The sequence below is a fragment of the Carassius carassius genome, unplaced genomic scaffold (genome assembly GCF_963082965.1).
Source record: "Carassius carassius unplaced genomic scaffold, fCarCar2.1 SCAFFOLD_66, whole genome shotgun sequence".
NCBI classification, from domain to species: Eukaryota; Metazoa; Chordata; class Actinopteri; order Cypriniformes; family Cyprinidae; genus Carassius; species Carassius carassius.
The window spans coordinates 137055-146903 of NW_026775001.1; the positions used below are offsets into that span (position 1 = coordinate 137055).

The following is a 9849-nucleotide window of genomic DNA, read 5'->3' on the forward strand; positions in this document are numbered from 1 at the left end:
AACACCATGTTTCCTGATGATATCTCCCAAGGGTAACATATAAAGCGTGAAGAGTAGCGGCCCTAGTACTGAGCCTTGAGGTACTCCATACTGCACTTGTGATCGATAGGATACATCTTCATTCACTGCTACGAACTGATGGCGGTCATATAAGTACGATTTAAACCATGCTAATGCACTTCCACTGATGCCAACAAAGTATTCAAGTCTATGCAAAAGAATGTTGTGGTCAATTGTGTCAAACGCAGCACTAAGATCCAATAAAACTAATAGAGAGATACACCCACGATCAGATGATAAGAGCAGATCATTTGTAACTCTAAGAAGAGCAGTCTCAGTACTATGATACGGTCTAAATCCTGACTGGAAATCCTCACATATACCATTTTTCTCTAAGAAGGAATATAATTGTGTGGATACCACCTTTTCTAGTATCTTGGACAGAAAAGGGAGATTCGAGATTGGTCTATAATTAACTAGTTCTTTGGGGTCAAGTTGTGGTTTTTTGATGAGAGGCTTAATAACAGCCAGTTTGAAGGTTTTGGGGACATGTCCTAATGACAATGAGGAATTAATAATAGTCAGAAGAGGATCTATGACTTCTGGAAGCACCTCTTTCAGGAGCTTAGATGGTATAGGGTCTAACATACATGTTGTTGGTTTAGATGATTTAACAAGTTTATACAATTCTTCCTCTCCTATGGTAGAGAATGAGTGGAACTGTTCCTCAGGGGGTCTATAGTGCACTGTCTGATGTGATACTGTAGCTGACGGCTGAATGGTTGCAATTTTATCTCTAATAGTATCGATTTTAGAAGTAAAGTAGTTCATAAAGTCATTACTGCTGTGGTGTTGGGAAATGTCAACACTTGTTGAGGCTTTATTTTTCGTTAATTTAGCCACTGTATTGAATAAATACCTGGGGTTATGTTTGTTTTCTTCTAAAAGAGAAGAAAAGTAATCGGATCTAGCAGTTTTTAATGCTTTTCTGTAGGATATGTTACTTTCCCGCCAAGCAATACGAAATACCTCTAGTTTTGTTTTCCTCCAGCTGCGCTCCATTTTTCGGGCTGCTCTCTTTATGGTGCGAGTATGCTCATTATACCATGGTGTAAAACTGTTTTCTATAACCTTCCTTAAGCGTAAAGGAGCAACTTTATTTAAAGTGCTAGAAAAGAGAGAGTCCATAGTTTCTGTTACATCATCAAGTTGTTCTGAGGTTTTGGATATGCTAAAGAATTTGGTTACATCAGGAAGATAACTTAAAAAGCAGTCTTTTGTGTTAGAAGTTATGGTTCTTCCATACTTGTAACAATAAGTAGAATTTACAATTTTGGCTATATGAATTTTGCAAAGAACTAAATAATGATCTGAGATATCATCACTTGGCTGAATAATTTCAACACCATCAACATCAATTCCATGTGACAGTATTAAATCTAGAGTATGATTTCGACAATGAGTAGGTCCTGAAACGTGTTGTCTAACACCAATAGAGTTCAGAATGTCTATAAATGCTGATCCCAATGCATCGTCTTCATTATCAACATGGATATTAAAATCACCAACTATTAAAACTTTATCTGCAGCCAGAACTAACTCGGATGTAAAATCACCAAACTCTTTAATAAAGTCTGTATGGTGCCCTGGTGGCCTGTATACAGTAGCCAGTACAAACATAACAGGGGATTTATCATTAACATTTGTTTCTTTGGATAATGTTATATGAAGTACCATTACTTCAAACGAGTTATACTTGTAGCCTGCCCTCTGAGAAATCCTGAAAACGTTGTTATAAATTGAAGCAACACCTCCACCTTTGCCTTTTAGACGGGGCTCATGTTTATAACAGTAATCTTGGGGGGTGGACTCATTTAAAATAATGTAATCATCAGGTTTTAGCCAGGTTTCTGTCAAACAGAGTACATCTATATTATGATCAGTGATCATATTATTTACAAAAAGTGTTTTCGTAGAAAGGGATCTGATATTCAATAAGCCAAGCTTTATCATTTGTTTATCCATATTGCTTCTGTTTTTTATTTGTTGAACCTCAATTAAATTGTTAATCTTAGCTTGGTTTGGACGTTTTTTGTATTTTCTAGTTCGGGGAACAGACACAGTCTCTATAGTGTGATATCTAGGTGAAGAAGTCTCTATGTGCTGAGAATTAACTGACCTCTGTGACGGGAGGCAGCTAGCAGACGGTCGGTTTAGCCAGTCTGTCTGCTTCCTGACCTGGGCCCCAGTTAGTCAAGTATAAACACTGATGTATAAACACTGTTCAGTATAAATACTGAACAAGATGTCAGGCGCTCTGGCTCCCGGTAAACATTTGACTATGGTGGCTGGTGTCTCTATATTCACGTTCCGTACAATAGAATCACCAATAACTAGAGCACTTTCATCAGGTTTCTCAGTGGGTGCATCACTGAGTGGGGAGAACCTGTTTAATGTTTTGATCGGAACAGAAGAGCGGTGTTTTGACCCACGACTACGCTGCCTCACCGTCACCCAGTTGCCCTGCTGCTGGGGCTCTGTTTCCGGAACCGAACAATGTACAGGAATCCCTGAGCTAGACGCATCCAAAGCCGTATCTAGAGCCCTAACATTTTTACTGTCCTCAATTAAAGTTTGGATGCGTGTCTCTAATTCTGAAATCTTCTCTGTCAGCCTAACTATTTCCCTGCATTTATCACATGTGAATCCCTCATCAGCGACAGAGATAGATAAACTGTACATGTGGCAAGAGGTGCAAGAAACAATGATAGGAGAAGCCATTACTCACCGTGCTTGATGAAAATTCTTACTGCGGTTGTTTGATGAACTTGTGAAAAACTGGAGCGAGAGGTTTAATATCTGATACGTCCCCCATCCGGGGACTACATATTAAATGGATTTTTAGATCATGGAGCTGGAGCCGGGGCTTGCTCCGTCCACTCCAAGCATCGGCCTGGTATTGCAGTGTCTCCAGGAACGGTGTGCTTTCCCTTTTTGGGGATTGCCGTTTATTGTGTCGAATAGCAGAACAAGGAATGAGATCTGCCATGCTGTGGTGTATTGCGAACTTTTTTCCTGATGCGCCCTCCTGGGGTCTTGGACTCTTCCACGAACGATGCACCCACCTGAGGTCTTTCACAGACGAGGTGATGCATCAAATCAGGTGTGTTTGGTTAAAGAGAGTCATCTAAAACCGGCGTTGGGAAGCACCGGCCCATGAGCTTGGCAGTTTCCAGGCCAGTAACGGAAGGCACCCGTCCTTCCTTTCCTGGAGGGGGGCTAACCATTGGTGTGGACGGTAGAGACGCAAATCATACCTCTGGCTGATCGCCTGGGCCTTCATACTTACCTGGCAAGGGATACACCATGATCAAGAAGGCGGTTCACCCAGGGCGAGGCTTGGCCATTGCACTCCGGCCATGCTGACCCCTGCGAATTCCCCAAATGCGGGAATCTCGACTGCATAATTTATGGTAGTGGGGGGCTGCGTTCGCGCTCTCCCCTGAAATTGTTGGTGAAACAAAGCAGAAGAGGTTTTTTCCAGGTTTTTTTTTTTTTTGCATTTCAGAATGGGGAGTTCTATCACATGCGAGGTATGTGTTGTGCGCCTGTGAAACAAAGTCAGTTACGCTCTTGAAAAATCGGACCTTGGTGGGTGGTTTAGTTCGAATATAGCACAGACCTTACTTTGAAAGTCGATTGGACTGACTGCAGCCTAGCTGTAGCTGTCTCCATGTTGTTTGATTGTCCTTTTTCAATTGGTATTAATTTTGTTGTCACTTACAGCGCCACCGAGTGGCCTGTCCCAGCGCCCTTTTTCACCTGGCCTCTGACTGAGCCCCTGCACAGGTGTGCCGATTTGGGTGAAGGGATCTCATTCCTTCCTGGAGTTATAGCCATTCGAGCCATCTCGGACAAGCCACCTTAGCACGTTTTGAGGTCCCCTCGCCAAGGTGAATGGAAATTTCCACTTTTTTGGGATGATTATTGACAGACAGACTCCAGAGAAGCTTTCTGTGCTGCTTTGGGTGGGACTGGGCCAAATACCTGGCGCTAGGTTGCAAAAGAAGGTTTTTGACAAAATCCCAAATACACGAAAATTTTGTCAGAGCGACGAGCCAATCTGAGACCTGCGTCTGGTTCGGCTCGAGCCAAGGATTCCCATGACATAAGGCTCTGTGACGAACCGTTTGGGAGTTACGAGCGATGCCGTACTTTCCGTCGCTGCAGTGCCAGCGTCAGGCCGAGAGTGACGAGGCCCAGTGACGTTGCACACAGGGGAGGGTACTACCATCCCCCAGCGTTTTTAGGTCCCCCAGACTTACCAAAGCCGAGATGGGCATCGCCGTGTCCGGCTACCTCCCCGCTGCGTCTTAGCGGCATCGCTTCTCTGCCTTTTGGCTAAGATCAAGTGTAGCGACGATTGCTATGTCGAGCGGAGATGGTACTTTGCCGACCATGATGGCGTGGTTGAAGAATACTGTACAGATTCAAGTGCTTCAGAATGCTGTCCGGTTTGTAAAGGAAAACTTCAGGAGGGAATTTGTGGTCGTGGACGTCTTGAAAGGAGTCTTCAATGTAGCAGCTTCTTCAGTGTTCTGTCTTCAGGATTTCACAGCACTAGGATTTATGGATCTGACCTTCTTCAATCTAACGGACTGTGTGAGTTTTTTTGAGTCTTGGGGGAAGAAAAAGCACAAGTTGTTGGAAGGATTGAGTTTGCACCCTTTGTTTGCACAGGATTACTTACCTCTCACAGTCCATCTGTATAATCCTTTTGTTGAGGATGTGGAGGTAATGACTTTCCTTGAGAGGCACTGTGAGGTTGTGAAAGGAGGTGAGCGTGTGAGGGATCGGTTTGGGATTTGGACTGGAAAGAGGCGTTTTTTTGTGAAGCTCCGGGTGGATTCAGCGGTCCCTGGAAGCCTGGTTCACCTACCAGGGTCCATTTCCATTGGGCCTAACAGGGGCTTTCTCTACTACCCTGGGCAGCCCGTGTATTGCAGGAGATGTGGTGGAGAAGGACACGTTAAAACAGACTGTGAAGGACAGCGCTGTCGGTTTTGTGGGAAGGCAGACCACGTTGCTTCGGCCTGCCCCGCACCAAAGCTTTGTAGCCTTTGCGGCAAGGCCGATCATCTTTACGTACCTGTCCATCAAGAAACAAATCATATGCGAGCATATTGAAGGAAGGTGATGATCTGCAGGCGGACCTGGATGCCATTCTTAGCAGTCTACCAGCAGAAAGGGAGAGGCATCTTCAACAAGCGACAGGTGCGAGTGATCAGAGAAGTATGAGGGCATCAAGTCAGGAGTGTACTGGTATGAAGGAACAAGTGGATGGAGCCGTGGGGGATCTGAAGTGGAGGATGAATGTAACATACCTCCAGGACCAAACCTTTTGTAAGGTTTTCCGGGTATTATTTGCTGGGTGGTGTAATTTAAAAGGATTCTACCAGTCACATTCTGACTGGTGGGAAGGGGTGAAGGAGAGGATTAGGTTTTTTTTGCAGGGCATGGGGTTTAGCTTTGGGGCAGGCTAAGAGGAATCAAGTGCGTCAATGGACTAAAGAATTGCAAGTTTTATGCTCTCAAGGTCTATTGAGCACTGGTCAAGGGTGGAAGAAAGCCAAACTCTTGCAGGATTCTTTGAATGAACATTATAGAGGAGAAGCACAGAAGTTTGTTGTGCAGTCAGGTGTATGTCAGCGTGTGCTAGATGAAAGGCCTACAAAGTTTTTCTTTTCTACTGTGAAGAGCAGGCAGAAGCGTAGCAGTATGGAATGTTTAAATACAGAGAAGGGTAAGGTCTACTCAGTTGAAGGAATGCTGAAGGCTTCAGTTGCCTTTTATAAGGAGCTGTTTGCGAATAGAGAAGTAAGAGAGTCAACAGCGGAGGGGTTTTTAGGGGATCTGGACAGGACCTTGGATAAAGTGGAGGCAGGCAGGTTAGAGAAGGAGGTCACCTTGAAGGAAGTAGAGGTAGCAATTAAGTCCTTGAAGAGAGGCACGTCTCCAGGTGGTGATGGTCTACTGGCTGAATTTTATCAAGCCTTTTTGCCTTTAGTAGGCACTGAACTGATTAAAGTTTATCAGGAAAGTCTGGAAGTGGGGAAATTGCCTTTGTCTATGAGGAGGGGGTTGGTGACCCTCCTGCATAAGAAAAATAGTAAGGAGGATTTGGCAAATTGGCGGCCAATAACTTTACTTACTACTGATTATAAGATTCTGGCAAAAGTCTTAACCATACGGCTTAAGGGGGTGTTAGATTTGGTGGTTCATCCAGATCAAACTTTTGGGGTCCCAGGAAGATCAGGCAGCCTCAATTTAGTTTTGGTCCGGGACTTAATCAGTTGGGCTGAGCAACGTCAGCTTCCTTTGGCAATCCTGAGCCTTGACCAGGAAAAGGCCTTTGATAGGGTTAGCCATTCTTTTTTGTGGTCAGTGTTGGAGAAGCTTGGGTTTGGCCCAGGGTTCATAGCCTGGGTCCAGCTTTTGTATAGTGAGGCTTTCAGTCAGATTAGGATAAACGGGTTCTATTCTGAACCAGTGAAACAGTTGGGTGGTGTGAGGCAAGGGTGTCCTTTGTCACCCTTGTGTTATATACTGTCTTTAGAGCCTCTGATTAGTCGACTACGATTAAAAGCAGCTTTGACTGGTGTAGTAATGCCAGGTGGAGGAGGGTTAAGGCCAAAAGTATTAGCTTACGCAGATGATATGACAGTCTTTTTGACCACTGAAAAAGATTTTGTAGTGACAGGAGATATTTTGCATAGTTTTTCAGAAGCCACAGGTGCCAAGATAAACGTCAGTAAATCTTCAGTGATGTTTGTAGGACGGTGGAGTAAGAGGACTGTGGTTCCAGGAGGGTATACCTTGTGTCAGGATGGCATTAAAATTTTGGGTGTTCGCTTTTTCAAGGTGAATAGTGCACAACAAAATTGGGAGGGGCTGTTGGAATCTTTACAGTCTAAAGTAAGCCGGTGGAGTGTTAGGGATCTGTCACTATGGGTTAGAGTACAGGTAGTGAAGGCAGATGTGTTGCCCAGTATTAACTATCTGGCTTATGTTTTTCCCCTACCTTTTTGGCAGGGGAGGAGAATGGAGAAGTTGATTTTTTCTTTTATTTGGAGAGGGAGGACTGAGTTAGTATCAAGAGCACAGATGTTTCGTCCTCTGGGTGAGGGAGGCAGAGGGGTGCCATGCCTCCCTTGGAAGGTTACGGCTTTGTTTATTGCTTTTGCAGCTCGCCTAGTGGTACAGGCTCTAGAGCATAAAGCACATGTGTTGGCTCACTTTTGGTTGGGCTGGCCTTTGAGGCATTTAACAGGGTGGAGTAATAGGGTACCTTGGTCACTGGATAGGCCTGAACATTATAAAGTGGCGGCAGACATCATTAAAGGGAATCCTTGGTGCTTGGAAGAGTCACTGTTGTTAAATCATAGGAAGCTGTATGATAGGTTGAAGGAGAGCTCTGTTAAGGAAGCTAGAGAGGCAGGGCCTCCAATTGAAGTGAACTGGTTGTCCTTGCAACCAGATTATTTGGTAGGGAGGTGTAAGGATGTGAACTGGTTGGCAGCATTAGGGAGGCTTCCAGTACGGGAGCGTTTATATAGGCATGGTCAGGGCAGATCTCCTTTGTGCCCAGTGGGTTGCGGGGAAGAAGAGACAATTGAGCACGCCTTGTGGTCATGTCCAGGAGCAGTGGCTTTATGGAAAGCAGTCACTGGCTGGTGGAGAGAGTGGGGAGGACCATTGATTACCCGGGACTTAGTGTTGTATGGAGTAGGGTTGGGAAATATAGAGAACAATCAGAGAAGAGTAGTATGGGTTACTATCTCAGAAGGGAAGCGTATCTTATGGGACTGGCGACTAAGGTGCCTGAGGAAGCAGTTGCCTGGTTTAGAACCTCAAAAGTTATTTTCAACACTTTTGGCTAGTTTGGTGAAAGAGGTAAATGGGTATAAGGTCGTTCATGGGGAGGAGGGGATGAGGGCTGTATGGGGGTGGGCTCCCTCGGGTAGGGGTGGGATAAAGTCTTGGGTGTTAAAAATTTAGTACTGGTTATGAGGTTCTGATTGTAATGTGTTGTATCTTCACTTTATGAAATGATTTTTGAGTTCGGAATGATTTTTTAGTTCTGTAGGCTTGGGACATGTATGTTCAGAAAATATGTATGCCTTTGTTGCAAGTGATTAATTTGTATGAGTGTATGGATTTAATAAAAAAAAAAAAAAAATCTGTTCTTATCAGTTTAATATCTGATACGTCCCCCATCCGGGGACTACATATTAAATGGATTTTAAGATCACGGAGCTGGAGCCGGGGCTTGCTCCGTCCACTCCAAGCATCGGCCTGGTATTGCAGTGTCTCCAGGAACGGTGTGCTTTCCCTTTTTGGGGATTGCCGTTTATTGTGTCGAATAGCAGAACAAGGAATGAGATCTGCCATGCTGTGGTGTATTGCGAACTTTTTTCCTGATGCGCCCTCCTGGGGTCTTGGACTCTTCCATGAACGATGCACCCACCTGAGGTCTTTCACAGACGAGGTGATGCATCGAATCAGGTGTGTTTGGTTAAAGAGAGTCATCTAAAACCGGCGTTGGGAAGCACCGGCCCATGAGCTTGGCAGTTTCCAGGCCAGTAACGGAAGGCACCCGTCCTTCCTTTCCTGGAGGGGGGCTAACCGTTGGTGTGGACGGTAGAGACGCAAATCATACCTCTGGCTGACCGACTGGGCCTTCATACTTACCTGGCAGGGGAGACACCATGATCAAGAAGGCGGTTCACCCAGGGCGAGGCTTGCCCATTGCACTCCGGCCATGCTGACCTCTGCGAATTCCCCAAATGCGGGAATCTCGACTGCATAATTTATGGTAGTGGGGGACTGCGTTCGCGCTCTCCCCTGAAATTCTTGGTGAAACAAAGCAGAAGAGGTTTTTTCCAGGTTTTTTTTTTTTTTTGCGTTTCAGAATGGGGAGTTCTGTCACATGCGAGGTATGTGTTGTGCGCCTGTGAAACAAAGTCAGTTACACTCTTGAAAAATCGGACCCTGGTGGGTGGTTCAGTTCGAATATAGCACAGACCTTACTTTGAAAGTCGATTGGACTGACTGCAGCCTAGCTGTAGCTGTCTCCATGTTGTTTGGTTGTCCTTTTTCAATTGGTATTAATTTTGTTGTCGCTTACAGCGCCACCGAGTGGCCTGTCGCAGCGCCCTTTTTCACCTTGCTTCTGACTGAGCCCCTGCACAGGTGTGCCGATTTGGGTGAAGGGATCTCATTCCTTCCTGGAGTTATAGCCATTCGAGCCATCTCGGACACGCCACGTTAGCACGTTTTGAGGTCCCCTCGCCAAGGTGAATGGAAATTTCCACTTTTTTGGGATGATTATTGACAGGCAGACTCCAGAGAAGCTTTCTGTGCTGCTTTGGGTGGGACTGGGCCAAATACCTGGCGCTAGGTTGCAAAAGAAGGTTTTTGACAAAATCCCAAATACCCGAAAATTTTGTCAGAGCGACGAGCCAATCTGAGACCTGCGTCTGGTTTGGCTCGAGCCAAGGATTCCCATTACATAAGGCACGTGGCTCTGCGACGAACCGTTTGGGAGTTACGAGCGATGCCGTACTTTCCGTCACTGCAGTGCCAGCGTCAGGCCGAGCGTGACGAGTCCCGGTGACGTTGCAGACAGGGGAGGGTACTACCATCCCCCAGCGTTTTTAGGTCCCCCAGACTTACCAAAGCCGAGATGGGCATCGCCGTGTCCGGCTTCCTGCCCACTGCGTCTTAGCGGCATCGCTTCTCGGCCTTTTGGCTAAGATCACGTACCTTGTCAGACGGTTTAGACTGCGA

At 45.6% G+C, this 9849-nt stretch overlaps 3 non-coding genes and 1 pseudogene across 3 annotated transcripts; all 4 read left to right on the forward strand.

Annotated features, from left to right (window-relative positions):
- Nucleotides 1-2801: 2801 nt before the first annotated feature.
- LOC132134098 (U2 spliceosomal RNA) lies at nt 2802-2990 on the forward strand. The gene has a single exon (XR_009429363.1). It is a non-coding gene; the product is annotated as a U2 spliceosomal RNA (small nuclear RNA).
- Nucleotides 2991-3341: 351 nt separating this feature from the next.
- LOC132134047 (U1 spliceosomal RNA) lies at nt 3342-3505 on the forward strand. Its single transcript, XR_009429343.1, has one exon. It is a non-coding gene; the product is annotated as a U1 spliceosomal RNA (small nuclear RNA).
- A 4707-nt stretch (nt 3506-8212) lies between these two features.
- On the forward strand, nt 8213-8392 carry LOC132134092 (U2 spliceosomal RNA; annotated as a pseudogene).
- A 351-nt stretch (nt 8393-8743) lies between these two features.
- Nucleotides 8744-8907, forward strand: LOC132134119 (U1 spliceosomal RNA). The gene has a single exon (XR_009429383.1). It is a non-coding gene; the product is annotated as a U1 spliceosomal RNA (small nuclear RNA).
- Nucleotides 8908-9849: the final 942 nt, after the last annotated feature.